This window comes from Podarcis muralis, chromosome 14 (genome assembly GCF_964188315.1).
Source record: "Podarcis muralis chromosome 14, rPodMur119.hap1.1, whole genome shotgun sequence".
NCBI lineage: Eukaryota > Metazoa > Chordata > Lepidosauria > Squamata > Lacertidae > Podarcis > Podarcis muralis.
The window spans coordinates 13,273,793-13,287,706 of record NC_135668.1 but is presented as its reverse complement, the minus strand read 5'-3'; the positions used below and the strand labels follow the sequence as shown (position 1 = coordinate 13,287,706).

The 13,914-nt window shown below is 46.5% G+C and overlaps 1 protein-coding gene across 1 annotated transcript in view; it reads left to right on the top strand.

Moving 5' to 3' along the window:
- The window catches only part of FBN1 (fibrillin 1), a 209,898-nt gene that overhangs the window by 14,426 nt on the left and 181,558 nt on the right, over positions 1 to 13,914 (top strand).

The window sequence follows — 13,914 nt, the reverse complement described above, 5'->3', positions numbered from 1 at the left end:
AAGCGCTTTTTTGATGTGTCTAGATCCAGCCTCTGTCTGTGAAAATGAGGTACCTTCTATTTAATCTCTTGATGAGGAAATGCTTCACTTATCGGAAGATGGCATGGTAAGCCTAGGATGGTCCAAGATTTAGTCATCCAAAGCTGCTCGGAAAAGCCCTGTCAGATCAGATGAAAGACACATCTAGTCCAGCATTTACTTCTCACAGTGGCATAATGTCAAACATGGAACCGATTGTTGTGTTGGCACATGGAGTAACAAAGGAACTCGCCCCTAGGAATTGTGCTGTTTGTTTCCCACTTAAAGTGAGAATGGCACCCCTCTGTCAGATTGTACGAAATCTTCCCGTTCCAGCAATGTTGGGAAGCTTCTGTAATATTTTGCAGAGGTCCCCCTGTGTTGAGTAAGATCAGTTACCGTATTTGGCCATTCTCAGTGTGATCGAAACTGAGGTCAGTAAAGTGTTTGGCGTTGCTGCATGTCATTTTGAATTCCTGACTTTTATCCAGGCCTCACAGCTGCAGAATCCCCAGTCCATCTGCAAAGCTGTTCTGCTTCTTATTTTCCCCCCTCTCTCCTGCTGAATTAAGGCAGGATGCTGAAATAAATATATTCTTAGTCAAGGGCTTGAGTGTTACTTCTTGGGCCTGTTTGTTATTAATGGAGCAAAAAGGTAAATAAGGAGGGATTAAGGGCACAGGAGGAACAGAGAGGGGGTGAGTGAGGACAAGGGAGGAGGAAGGCAGCAGTGGTTATGGGATGGCCATTTGCTTCTGACTGTCAAATAGAAGGGCCATTATATTATTGGCCCCGGCTCACCATTCACTTGCACTGTGTAACTGGAGAAAGCTGAATCAACACTGCTAACAGAAGCAATCTACTTTGAGATCCATTTAAATGAACAAGGCTGTTGGAATCCTGTTGTTCTGGCCTGCCCAACACCTGTGTGTATTTCAATAGGACAGGCTAGAAATTCTCTCAACAGCTTGTATTTTCTTCACTTCTTGTGTCATTGCTTATTTGAATTAATCTGTACGGAACACAACTGATGGGAACTAGGCAAAGGGTTCCAAAAGTGACCTTACTAATGACTTGTAGAAAAATATTAATGCCCACCAGAAATGCCTTGTCATACTGTTACAGGCAGATCAGTGTCCACGATTTGAACTTTATATTTTATTTATTTTATCTGAAATGTTTTCCGGCTCACTTTCATAGCAGGAAAAAAGCCCTCCCCCTGGGCCTCTTGCACAAAAGCGTAAGATTAGGGAACACTGTTTCAAATGACATAATGTAGTGCATAACATCTTGCTATTACCGTATTTTTTGCTCTATAGGACGCACTTTTCCCCCTCCAAAAATTAAGGGGAAATGTGTGTGCATCCTATGGAGCGAATGCAGGCCCCTTGGCTTCAGTGATAGCAACGCGAAGCCTCTGAAGCACCAACCCCTCTTGCTCTCCAGGCTTCAGGGATAGCCGCCTGAAGCCTTTGGAGCGCAGCAGGAACTCACGCTGTGCTCTGAAGGCTTCAGGTTCCTTTCGCTGAAGCCGGGAGAGCAAGACTCTCCTGACTTCAGCGAAAGGAACCCGAAACCTTTGGAGCGCAGCACGAGGTCCCGCTGTGCTCCAAAGGCTTCAGGTGGCTATCCCTGCAAGACTCTCCTGGCTTCAGCAGAGAGGGAGAGCAGCACAGCACCCCTTCAGCGAAGCGGGAGGAGAAATGGAAGGGGCTCCATTCCTCCTGCTGCTTCGCTGAAGGGGCACTGAGCAGAGAGGGGGAGATATTATTTTTCTTTTTCTCCACCCCCCTCTAAAACAAGGTGCGTCCTATGGTCAGGTGAGTCCTATAGAGCGAAAAATGTGGTATTTTGTTTCCTTATATACTTTCAGGTGTCGAAATGCATAAAATCACCAAGATCTTGCGACATGTCTAATCAGACGTGTTTAATTGTTCCATTTTAGAATGATAGCTCAACAATATCACAATAAATTCAACAAATAACAGAGAGGTGAGGGGTTAAACCTATTGCAAGATTCACAGGGATGAGCAATTTAGAGTGAAGTAGGGGTGTCAAAAACGACACTGCCAAAGGGGTTGCCATACGTCCACATTTTCCCAGATGTTGCAGCAATTTCCGGACAGTTATGTCCTGGAAATTCTGAATGTATGGCAACCAAAGGGTGTAGTAGATCTTCAGCTGAGTTGGGACATTGCAAGCTCAGGTGGGTTGAGGTGATGATCCTGGCTCAGCTGAAGATAATCTGGTGTAACTTGCATTTCCTGCTTCAGCCAGGGCTCAGCTGATGCTAACTGAGGTGTGGCGGAGGCAGGGGAAACTTAAGCTGGATCCTAACCCTGTTCAGCTCAGTCATGAGACCTGGCAAAAAGGGGTATGGTAAGTCGAACACTATTTCAAAGGCTTATTTCCTCTCTGACAGATTTGGGGCAGCTCAGCTGGCAGTAACCTCGCTCCTGAACAGTGTTTGCATTTGGTGTAACTTTACACCAGCTCTGCTTAAATCAGCTTGCATTTTGCTAGCTTCTTGTGTACAGAATTCTCCCGAAGTGGCTATAAACACATGCAATTTCTTTCCAGCATGTGTTTTTTTAAATGTTTGATGGAGGTTCACTTCTGACTGACTTTCCCTTCACATTCCAAAGCGTATTGATGGCCTCTCTCTTCGTTATGGATTCTCTGATGTCTCTTAAGGTTTTGCTTTGGATAGGAGGCTTTCCTCACACTCTCTTAAGGCAACAGCTCTTAAGTTCTCTTAAGGCAACAGCTCTCCAGTGTCTCACCACTTTCCCAACCTTTAGAATGGAGTTGGCAGGAATTGAGCCTTGGGTGTTTTGCACAGAATGTACCTGTCTAAATTCCTCCCCTTTATGTAAATGGGTTTGCAAATCATGGTTTGCATTAAGTGTTACATCTGAACAAAGCAAACAATGGCTAAGGCAATTTCCCTGTCCCTCTACCTTCTCTCTGGCCTCCTTATACCCATCCTCTGAGAGCACAACCTTTGCTTGACATGCTAAACTATGGTTTTCATTGCATGTTTGCGATCTTAACAGAATAAAGGCAACAAACTACAGTTACAGTGGTACCTCGGGTTGCATACGCTTCAGGCTACAGACTCCACTAACCCGGAAATAGTACCTTGGGTTAAGAACTTTGCTTCAGGATGAGAACAGAAATTGTGCTCTGGCGGCGCGGCAGCAGCTGGAGGCCCCATTAGCTAAAGTGGTGCTTCAGGTTAAGAACAGTTTCAGGTTAAGTACGGACCTCCGGAACGAATTAAGTACTTAACCCAAGGTACCATTGTACTGCCAATCATAATCCTGTGGTTAAGCCTTAAGTGTATACTGGGCCAATATGTTAGAATGAATTTTCTGTAAAGTTTAATTAACTAACTAACTAACTAACTAACTAACTAACTAACTAACTAATCACAGTCTGTTTATTCCACCTCTCCTACATTACAACAAGCACAATAAAATCACAAAAGTTGAAATGAAGCATGCTACAGAAATTTCAAGCCAAATTTGCATAGGCAAAGGAGTAACAGAGAAAGGGAAGTGATAAACCATAGAAAAAACCAATTTCACATGGGAAATATACACTTTGGTGTTTTCTGTGTGTTTGTGTGTGTGTGTGTTCAAAGGACAAGGTTTAGGAGACGTAGAAGCAATCACCACCTCCTTTATAAGATAAACATTTGTTTAACTCTGGGTGGGCACTTGGTTTAGTTTGCTTGTCCAAAGAATCATATAAGTTGTTTTTATCTTATATAATGTTGTCTATAAAAAGTGGTTCTCAAACCCTCCAGAATATCATTACTCTATGTCATAATGATGTGAGAGCCAAATTTCATCCCATAATCAAGTGCAATTACCGCAATTATATAAAAAAGCTGGTTTTACAGTTGTAATTCGTAGAAACAAGATTAAAAGGAGACAATTTGTTTTGATTAAATGTACAGTTTGCTTTTACTTAAATGTAAGCAAGAAAAGTTCATCACTGTGTGCATGCCAGCTCTCACGTCTTGGCCCAGAATAACTTGTGTGTGTTGAAACAGTTTTGCTGTTTGCTATAGTTTTGGGGTCAACACCACCAATGCAATAAAAGCGCATATGGAACTTTCCCTGACTTTCCAGAGAGTGGGGAAATTGTGCTTTACCAGAAACTCCTGTGTCTGCATCAGAGCTCTGTATTCCACAAGGACATTGTTGCAGTGCTGACTGTGATAATGGGAAGGGACATTGCTCAGTGGTAGAACATCTGCCTTGCATGCAGAAAGTCCTAAGAGTCCAGTCCCTGTTATCTCCAGGTAGGGCTGAGAGAGCCTCCTGCCTGGAACCCTGGAGAGTAGTCAGTATAGAGCAAGATGGACCAATGATCTGATCCAGTATAAGGCAGCTTAAAGGTACCCCTGCCCGTACGGGCCAGTCTTGACAGACTCTAGGGTTGTGCGCCCATCTCACTCAAGAGGCCGGGGGCCAGCGCTGTCCGGAGACACTTCCGGGTCACGTGGCCAGTGTGACAAGCTGCATCTGGCGAGCCAGCGCAGCACACGGAAACGCCGTTTACCTTCCCACCAGTAAGCGGTCCCTATTTATCTACTTGCACCTGGGGGTGCTTTCGAACTGCTAGGTTGGCAGGCGCTGGGACCGAGCAATGGGAGCGCACCCCGCTGCGGGGATTCGAACCGCCGACCTTTCGATCAGCAAGCCCTAGGCGCTGAGGCTTTTACCCACAGCGCCACCCGCGTCCCTATAAGGCAGCTTACTATGTTCCTATAATACAGCGAATTCAGTACTGTACTTAGACACTTTTAAAACCTGTTCCTGCTCTCTCTCTTTAATGGCACAGAGATGTAAGGGTTATAGCTCAGTGGTGATTCATCTGCTTTGCCATGTCATGGATGCTTTAGCTGAGATTCCAGCATCACAGGGGGTTGGACTAGATGACCCTTGGGACCCCCTTCTAACTTTATGATTCTATGAAAGTCTCAGGTTCAATCCAAGCATCTCCCGTCTGAAGCAGTGGAGAACCATTGCTAGTCAGTGCTAGGCAAACAAAGAGTCCATCCATATGGCAGCTTCCAATGATTCTATGGAAGCAGGGAATCTGTCTCCTCTGGGATCTGCTGCCTGAAGCTGTTGCATCCTGTTGATCCGCCTTAACTCTAGCTTTGAGTGAATATGGAAACCCCATGCATTAAACTTGCAAGACCCACTTTGGACTGGGTGTCATGACAGGAGACGTGGTATGACCACTATTTTCGAATTTTGTAGCTTTGAGTTTTCATAGAACTGTACAGCTAGAAGGGAACACGAGGGCCGTCTAGTCCAGCCCCCTGCAATGCTGGACTCTTTTGCCCAATGTGGGACTCAAACCTATGATCCTAAGAGCAAGATGGAACCAATGGTCTGACTCAATATGAGGTGGTTTATATGCTCCTGTGTGTGCCTGCATCGAGCAGGTAACTGGAGAGGTCTTCCAAGTCAGATTCCAGGCAAGGGGCGAGCTCTTCCTTTTTCTTTAGTTCTTAGAAATAAATTCATGGCCATTTGCCTGGTTTAAAGAAGGCAGCCGAGTGGCTGCAACTAACAGCCAGTTAGATGTTTGAGTTGTTTCAAAATTGTGGTTATTTGAAGAGTGGAAGCTGGCCAGGGGTTGCTGGCAGAGTGGGGAGGGGGGAATGTGTTGTTTCGTAATCTTAGAGTTCCCAGTTAGCAGCGATTTCCTCTTAAATATTCCAAATGCGCATTTGTGTGTCTGTGTATGTATACCTTTTTAGATCCCCCTACAGCCACCTCCTCCTTGCATACTCTATGACAAACCACTTTCACCGTATCCTTTCCGCAGCTATCAGTTAACACACTCTCTCTCTCTCTCTCTCTCTCTCTCTCTCTCTCTCTCTCTCTCTCTCTCTCTCTCTCTGCTGAGTTCTCAGACTTGCACTTCCCACTCTGTCTAGCCTCCCAGCCTTAATTTATTCAACTCCCACACTTTTGCCAGCCTTAGCCAGCAAGTGCCAGAACTTCTGATGGAATGCTTTTGCCTCGGGCAGTGTTTGTAGCCCTGTTGGTGATCAGCGTTGTTGCTCCTCAGGGAGCTGATAGATGGGCACAGTGTCTCTTGCCCAGAATTGGGTTTCTGCTTGGTTGGGAAGGGTCATTGCAGGGGCAGTTGCGGGACAGTCTAATTCAGCACTTCCTGTGCTGCAAGGAGGCTTTTTATGGCTATTCTAATCTCTTGGGCTGCCTTTTGTTTTTGTGTATTGCAGATAAGCATGGCTGAACCAGGCTGTAGCTTTCAAACTGTGTTCTGGGGTTCCCTGAAATCCTAGCAGTGGCTGTTTTGTTGGGGATAGGGAAGCACAGTGGGGATAGGGAAACACATTCATTTCAGTTCCCATTTATTAAAGGGGAATCTTACCAAATTTGCGCTGTCCATAACAATGTGGGAACCAAAACACAGCCATCATTTGAAATTTGCACTTACCCAAATTTTGCGATGCAGTTCACCAACCAGTGTTAACAAAAATGCATATATTAGGGGAAAATGTGTGTAAAAATTAATACATTGGTGAATATAGCACACCAAATGCATTATACTGGGGGAAATTGCTTGCAAAAATGTGAACATGTTACCAAACTACACAAATATGTTTTTTAGGGGGGGGGAGTGTTGATAAGTGTTCATGAGGTGTTTTTTGTGTGTGGGGTGGGGCAAACAATTCTCAGATTTCTGCAGAAATGTGGAGATTGGAAAAATGAAAAAGGGAGAGAACCACAGTACAGTTGTACCTCGGGTTACAAACTCCGCTAACCCGGAAGTAGTACCTTGGGTTGAGAACTTTGCCCCAGGATGAGAACAGAAATTGCGTGGTGGCGACACAGTGACAGCGGGAGGCCCCATTAGCGAAAGCACGCCTCAGGTTAAGAACGGTTTCAGGTTAAGAACGGACCTCCAGAACGAATTAAGTTCGTAACCCGAGGTACCACTGTAGACAGATCCTTCCATCCCTAGTCTTTTGTAATAATATACATTGTCATACTAGATTGGCTTCCTTGTGTCCTGGCTCTCATGGCTGGACAAAGAACAGCTTTATTTCTGCTAAAGACTTTAATGCACAGACTCGGCCTCGGTCTAGTATACCTGAAGGAGCGTCTCCACCCCCATCATTCTGCCCGGACGCTGAGGTCCAGCGCCGAGGGCCTTCTGGCGGTTCCCTCATTGCGAGAAGCAAAGCTACGGGGAACCAGGCAGAGGGCCTTCTTGGTAGTGGCGCCCGCCCTGTGGAATGCCCTTCCAGCAGATGTCAAAGCGATAAACAACTACGTGACATTCAGAAGACATCTTAAGGCAGCCCTGTTCAGGGAAGTTTTTAACGTGTGATATTTTACTGTATTTTTGGTTTTTATGGAAGCCGCCCAGAGTGGCTGGGGAGGCCCAGCCAGATGGGCGGGGTATAAATAATAAATTATTATTATTATTATTATTATTATTATTATTATTATTTAAGGTACATAGGCAAGGCACAGGTTACAAGACTGCAGCAGGTGTATAAGAGTTATAGGTCCATGGCTAAGAGTAAGCTGAGACATTGATCCAACAAGTGATACGTCCCTTGCACTTTCCTTTTGAAGACCAGGGTGGGCACAGTTCTTAGCACAGCAAGTGGCCAGGGTCATAGGACTGGGCAAGTAAACAGGCACTCCTTTGAATGAGTTGGGCCTGCAAGGTTTCTTCACACCATTGCTGGTGCCTCCATGTCCTTTGAGATGGAGGTGGTGTTGGAGTCAGCTCAGCATCCAATTTACTCTTAGTGGCCTGTACAGAAGGGGGAGGCTCCTTGTTGACAGGAGGCACCTGAGGTGACTCTGCAGTAGGAGGCAGCTGGCTACAGGTGTCTTGTATCACAAGGGTGGAACAATCCTCCGCTGACCTGCTTGGTTAGCTCTCCATCCTCTAGACCAGTGTTTCCCAATCATGGGTATCCAGCTTTTTTTTTGGGACTACAACTCCCATCATCCCTAGCTAGCAAAGACCAGCGGTCAGGGATGATGGGAACTGTAGTCCGAAAACAGCTGGAGACCCAAGGTTGGGAAACACTGCTCTAGACCAGGGTTCAGCAAACGCTTTCAGCAGGGGGCCGGTCCACTGTCCCTCAGACCTTGTGGGGGGCCAGACTATATTTTGAAAAAAAATAATGAATGAATTCCTATCCCCCACAAATAACCCAGAGATGCATTTTAAATAAAAGCACACATTCTACTCATGTAAAGCCACGCTTATTCCTGGACCATCCGTGGGCCGGATTTAGAAGGCGGTTGGGCCGGATCCAGCCCCCGGGCCTTAGTTTGCCTACCCATGCTCTCTAGACTGCTGCCCCCTGCCCCAGGCTCAGACCCTTAACTGGGGTCCTTTTTTTTACCTCTTTCATCCTCCTGGGCCGCTCCCTAAGGCTTATCGCTTTCCTCCTCTGGAGGACTCCAAGATAAACATGCCCACCACAGTTCCTTCCTGCTACAGTAGACAAACGGGGGCGTATTTTGTGTGTTTTTCTGCACCTTATCACTACATGTGAGGCGACTCTCAACAATGTCCCACATGGAGGGAGTGAGTGAGTGTAGAACATGTCCCAGAATCCTTTGTAGTCCAGAGGGGTTCCCTCCCTGGGAGGCGAGAGATTCTCTGGCAGGCAACTTGATGCGTGGAAGTTGCTACCAGACTGGTTTCTAGAGGATGATGCAAAGTGACAAGGGATGCGTTTTCCTGGCTTGTTATCTCTTGATGAAACAGAATGATAATGAGATCTTTGGCTGCTCCGTGCTGTCTTCAGGCAGCGCCTTTGCCCACGAGGCCCTTTCTTCCCTCTAGTCTGTTGTAGTGATCATCAAACCCTAACGATGGGGCAGTGGCGTTTTGACATGGCAGCGTTCATTTGCAGGGCCTTCCTGTCGTCGCCTTTCAGGGGCAAGCTTATCTGAGTTGACAGCTGGCCATTGTTCTCACTTGTTGTGGATTCTGCAACAGTTGTGCCCTCTGCAGCTCCCTGGTTTTTCTGAATGGAATTTGTGCAGAGAAGAACTGGAAGCGTTGGCTAACAGCGGAGGGAGAAAGCAGAGAGAGTAAGCCCAAACACTTCAGAGACAGAGAGAGAAAGAAGGCAATGCCTCTGAATAAACAGTTGCTGAGGCTCATGTACTCCTTGTGGGCTTCTCATAAGCATCTGGTTGGCTACTGTGAGAACAGAATCCTTGACTAGATGGGCCTTTGGTCTGATCCAGCAGAGCTATCCTTATGTCATTTTAGCTGGCACCATAGAGTGGCATTTGGGCTTGCTAGTCATCCTTCCTCACCCTGCCAAAAACACAGAAATCACAACGTATTTGGACCACTGTAGCTCTGTGGGGTTCTGTAGGGTTAAACAGTGCATTGCTGGCATATAAGTGGTCCAGCAAATGGCAGTAGGGGGGAGCAGTCCTCTAGAAGAGAGAAGAAAATATTCTAATTATTATGATAATGGACAGAGTTTTAGGACTGGCCACAGAGTAAAAGGCTGCTGGGAAGTTGCCCCCCTCCTGAGCAGAACAACCACAAGCCATGGGAAAATGAGGCTTGCTGAAGCCATTGTACCCGTACCTTTCCCTTCCCTTCCCATTTGGGGAAAAAATGCTGCTGCAGCTGTTGGCCAGTTGTTAGAAACCAATGTTTCCCAAACATAGGTCTCCAGCTGTTTTTGGTCTACAACTCCCATCATCCCTAGCTAGCAAGACCAGCGGTCAGGGATGATGGGAATTGTAGTCTGAAAACAGCTGGAGACCCAAGTTTGGGGAACACTGCTCTAAAACTTTTGAGTGGGGGATGAACTGACCCTAATCACAGGTCCAGACAGTTCAGTGATTTATCACCTTTCCACTTTTAACAGAGCACTTATCAAAGAATAATTTTTTTAAAGAGCTTTCATAATAATACATTCATGAAGGTAACAAAACAATAAGCTAGGAAACCGGCAAGGAGAAGGCAAGGCAAATGCTTGCCTTAATAAAACAAAAACTGTCTTGACTTGGCAGTGAAAGGCCAAAAAAGACAGGGCAGGATGAGTCTCATGGGGCATGGAGTTCCGCAGTCTTGAGTGCTACTACAGAGATGGCCTCTCCAAATGATTCCAGGGATGGGCAGGATTCTGGGAGCTGGTCCTTAAGGCAGAGGAGGATTTAGGGGAGCTTGGCTGGTTCACCTGCTCTGGGCGCTGAGCTGAGATGGTGCCACAACAATGACGAACAATGGAAGGCCATCAATTTTTGGCATCGCACAGGGCACCACTGAAATTCTGAAGCCCAGAGTCCACCACTTCTTAAGGCTTTGGTGGGTGGTGTTTTGCACTGAATTCAGAAGCAGCACCTTAAACTGTTCCTGGAAACAAAGAGTCACCCAGGACACAAGATGGTGTGAGAGCGACGCAGCATTCCTTACCAACAGAACTTCTGAACGCATTAAAATTAATGGGCTCAAGTCTGTCTTGCCCACTAAGTTCGGTGGGTCTCCTCTATGTAAAACCAGCACCACATGTTCATTGCAAATTGCATTCCTTCCACGGCAGCCAGCAGCCAGTGCTGTTATCTGTATTTATAAAATCTTGTTTCCTCAGGGAACAAGGGAACAAAACCTTTGCTTTACCTTATTGGCAAGTGTTTGGCGCTGATAAGAGGGGTAACTTTAGAAAGCTCTGTAGCTCTAAGGGATAGTGGCTGAAACACAATGGACTATGTTTATGGCTAGCACCCTGATCCTCTGAACTGTGATCAGGGTGGATGCAGCGCATGCAGGAAAGGTGGGCACAGATGGACCGAATGGAAATATGCTCTTCACTCACTCATTCAGCCTGCTGCCACTAGAATCTAAGAGTGGCTCTTGCTAGGTTCAGGCTGCATTATACTGAGACAGACCATCTGGTCCAGCTACACAATATTATCTACACTGAATCATAGAATCATAGAGTTGGAAGAGACCACAAGGGCCATCGAGTCCAACCCCCTGCCAAGCAGGAAACACCATCAGAGCACTCCTGACATATGGTTGTCAAGCCTCTGCTTAAAGACCTCCAAAGAAGGAGACTCCACCACACTCCTTGGCAGCAAATTCCACTGTCGAACAGCTCTTACTGTCAGGAAGTTCTTCCTAATGTTTAGGTGGAATCTTCTTTCTTGTAGTTTGGATCCATTGCTCCGTGTCCGCTTCTCTGGAGCAGCAGAAAACAACCTTTCTCCCTCCTCTATATGACATCCTTTTATATATTTGAACATGGCTATCATATCACCCCTTAACCTCCTCTTCTCCAGGCTAAACATGCCCAGCTCCCTTAGCCGTTCCTCATAAGGCATCGTTTCCAGGCCTTTGACCATTTTGGTTGCCCTCCTCTGGACACGTTCCAGTTTGTCAGTGTCCTTCTTGAACTGTGGTGCCCAGAACTGGACACAGTACTCCAGGTGAGGTCTGACCAGAGCAGAATACAGTGGTACTATTACTTCCCTTGATCTAGATGCTATGGCCTTGGCTCTCCAGGATTTCATTCAGGAATCTCTCCTAACCCTAACTGGGGATGCCGTTGGGGACTGGACCTTCTGCTTGCAAGCCAGGTGCTCTACAGCTGAGCTATGGATCTTGGCTGTCACACTCTTGGCAGGCTGGTTCAGAACAAAGATCCATCTAAGTTAGCCCTCTGCTTCCAAAACTGGATAGTCAGGTGACTTTGGTAAACATGCCAACTGAGACTGGTGGAGGCAGCCAGCCGCCCACCCCATTAGCTTCCACGATTTATTCAGAGGCATTCTGTGGCGCTGTGGGTTAAACCACAGAGCCTAGGGCTTGCCGATCAGAAGGTCGGCAGTTCGAATCCCCGCGACGGGATGAGCTCCCGTTGCTCGGTCCCTGCTCCTGCCAAACTAGCAGTTCGACAGCACGTCAAAGTGCAAGTAGATAAATAGGTTCCGCTCCGGCGGGAAGTTAAACGGCGTTTCCGTGTGCTGCTCTGGTTTGCCAGAAGCGGCTTAGTCATGCTGGCCATATGACCCGGAAGCTGTACGCTGGCTCCCTCGGCCAATAAAGCGAGATGAGCACCGCAACCCCAGAGTTGGCCGTGACTGGACCTAATGGTCAAGGGTTCCTTTACCTTTTTTATTCTGCACATGGAAGTTCCATTGAGTTGTAATTGCTAACAGCTGTTGATAAAACTGTTCTCCTTAAAGAAGGTCCACTTCTCCACCTCCACTGAATGTTCAAGTAGCTATCACATGGAGTTCTTTTGTACTGTCCAGGGACAGCGTCTTACAGTGGTTTTGGTCCTATCTCCGGAGTCGGTTTCAGAGACAAGCTTTGGGTATTTATCTCTTGGCGTCCTGGAAGTTGTGCTGTGTGGGGTGTTGCAGAATACTGTCCTGGCCCCAGTGCTGTTTAACCATCTACATTAAGCCCTTGGGAGCGGGAGATTTGGGATGAAGTTTCATAATTTATCAGAAACATCTGAATTGGAAGAGGCCTTGGACACCCTGGGCTGGTGCCTGTTGGCTGGGTGAGGGCCAAATTCTGGCACGATGGTGAGCAGTCCCCAAATCCTGATAATTGGTCAATTTCCTGCTTTGGATGGCATCACCCCCCCCCCCGAAGGAACAGATTCATAGTATGGGGGTGCTCTTGGAACTGTCTCTGTAAGGTAGAGGACCAAATAATAATAATATTTGTACTCCAGCCACCCTGGGTAGCTTCCAGCATATATCAAAACATAACAAATCATTAAACATTAAAAACTTCCTTATACAGGGCTGTCTTCAGATGTCTTCTAAAGGTTGTATAGTTCCTTGACATCTGATGGGAGGGCGTTCCACAGGGTGAGTGCCACTACCGAGAAGGCCCTTTGCCTGGTTCACTGTAACTTCACTTCCCACAGTGAGTGAACCGCCAGAAAACCCTTGGAGTGGGACCTCAGTGTCCAGGCTGAACTACGGGGGTGGTGCAAAAAGTGGCAGTTCAGCTGTTCCTAGGGGCAGAATATTGCTATCATATTACAACATCTCTAAAAGAATTGCACTGTCTGCCAATTAGCTATTGTACTAAGTTCAAGGTGACGGCACTAGTATACAAAGTCCCATACAAAATACCCAACCTATCCCTGTGTTCCATAGGAGAGGGCATCTTGAAGATATCATCTTACCAGGAGGTCCGTTCTGCTCAATGTAGGAACAGGGCCTTTAGTGTGGTGGCACCTACCCATGGGAGCTCCCTCTCATTACATCTGAGACAGGCACCACCTCTATTTTCTTCCCATGCCTGTTGAAGACCTTTTCTCTTTCAACAAGCCTTCTGAGTGGAGATTTTTTTAATTATCTCAGCCAAGGTCTGCATTGTATCTGAATGGTTTTTATGTATGTTTTTATTGTGCTGTGAAATTGCTTTGCAATGCTTCATAGGAAGCGATTCATAAATGGAATTAATAATGATAATTTGTCCTTTTTTTAAAAAAAACCATCTAAGACAATGTCTGTGGGTGGACCCATTAAAATGGTCTGCACATTTAATATGATTTTTTTGGGGGTCTGCTGATATTCCCTCTGTGGCTTCCGTGGAAGTGGATGCATGTGTAACAACAACAGGAGGAGGAAGAGTTTTGTTCTTGTTGAAAAACTGCTTCCCTTCCCTCTCAGGTTTTTTTCTCTCTTCAGTGGTGCCTCTCCTCCTCTCCTCCATCAAAGTGATTCAGGAGGAGAAGGGAAGGTAAGCTGTCAGGCAGATGTAAAAACAAGTGAAACATCACCATGAACATTATATGATAGCATTTGAGGTGCACCTGTAGCCTCACTAACACATTTGCCCTTCCTCTAAGCCTGCCATTTGTTAGCAGAG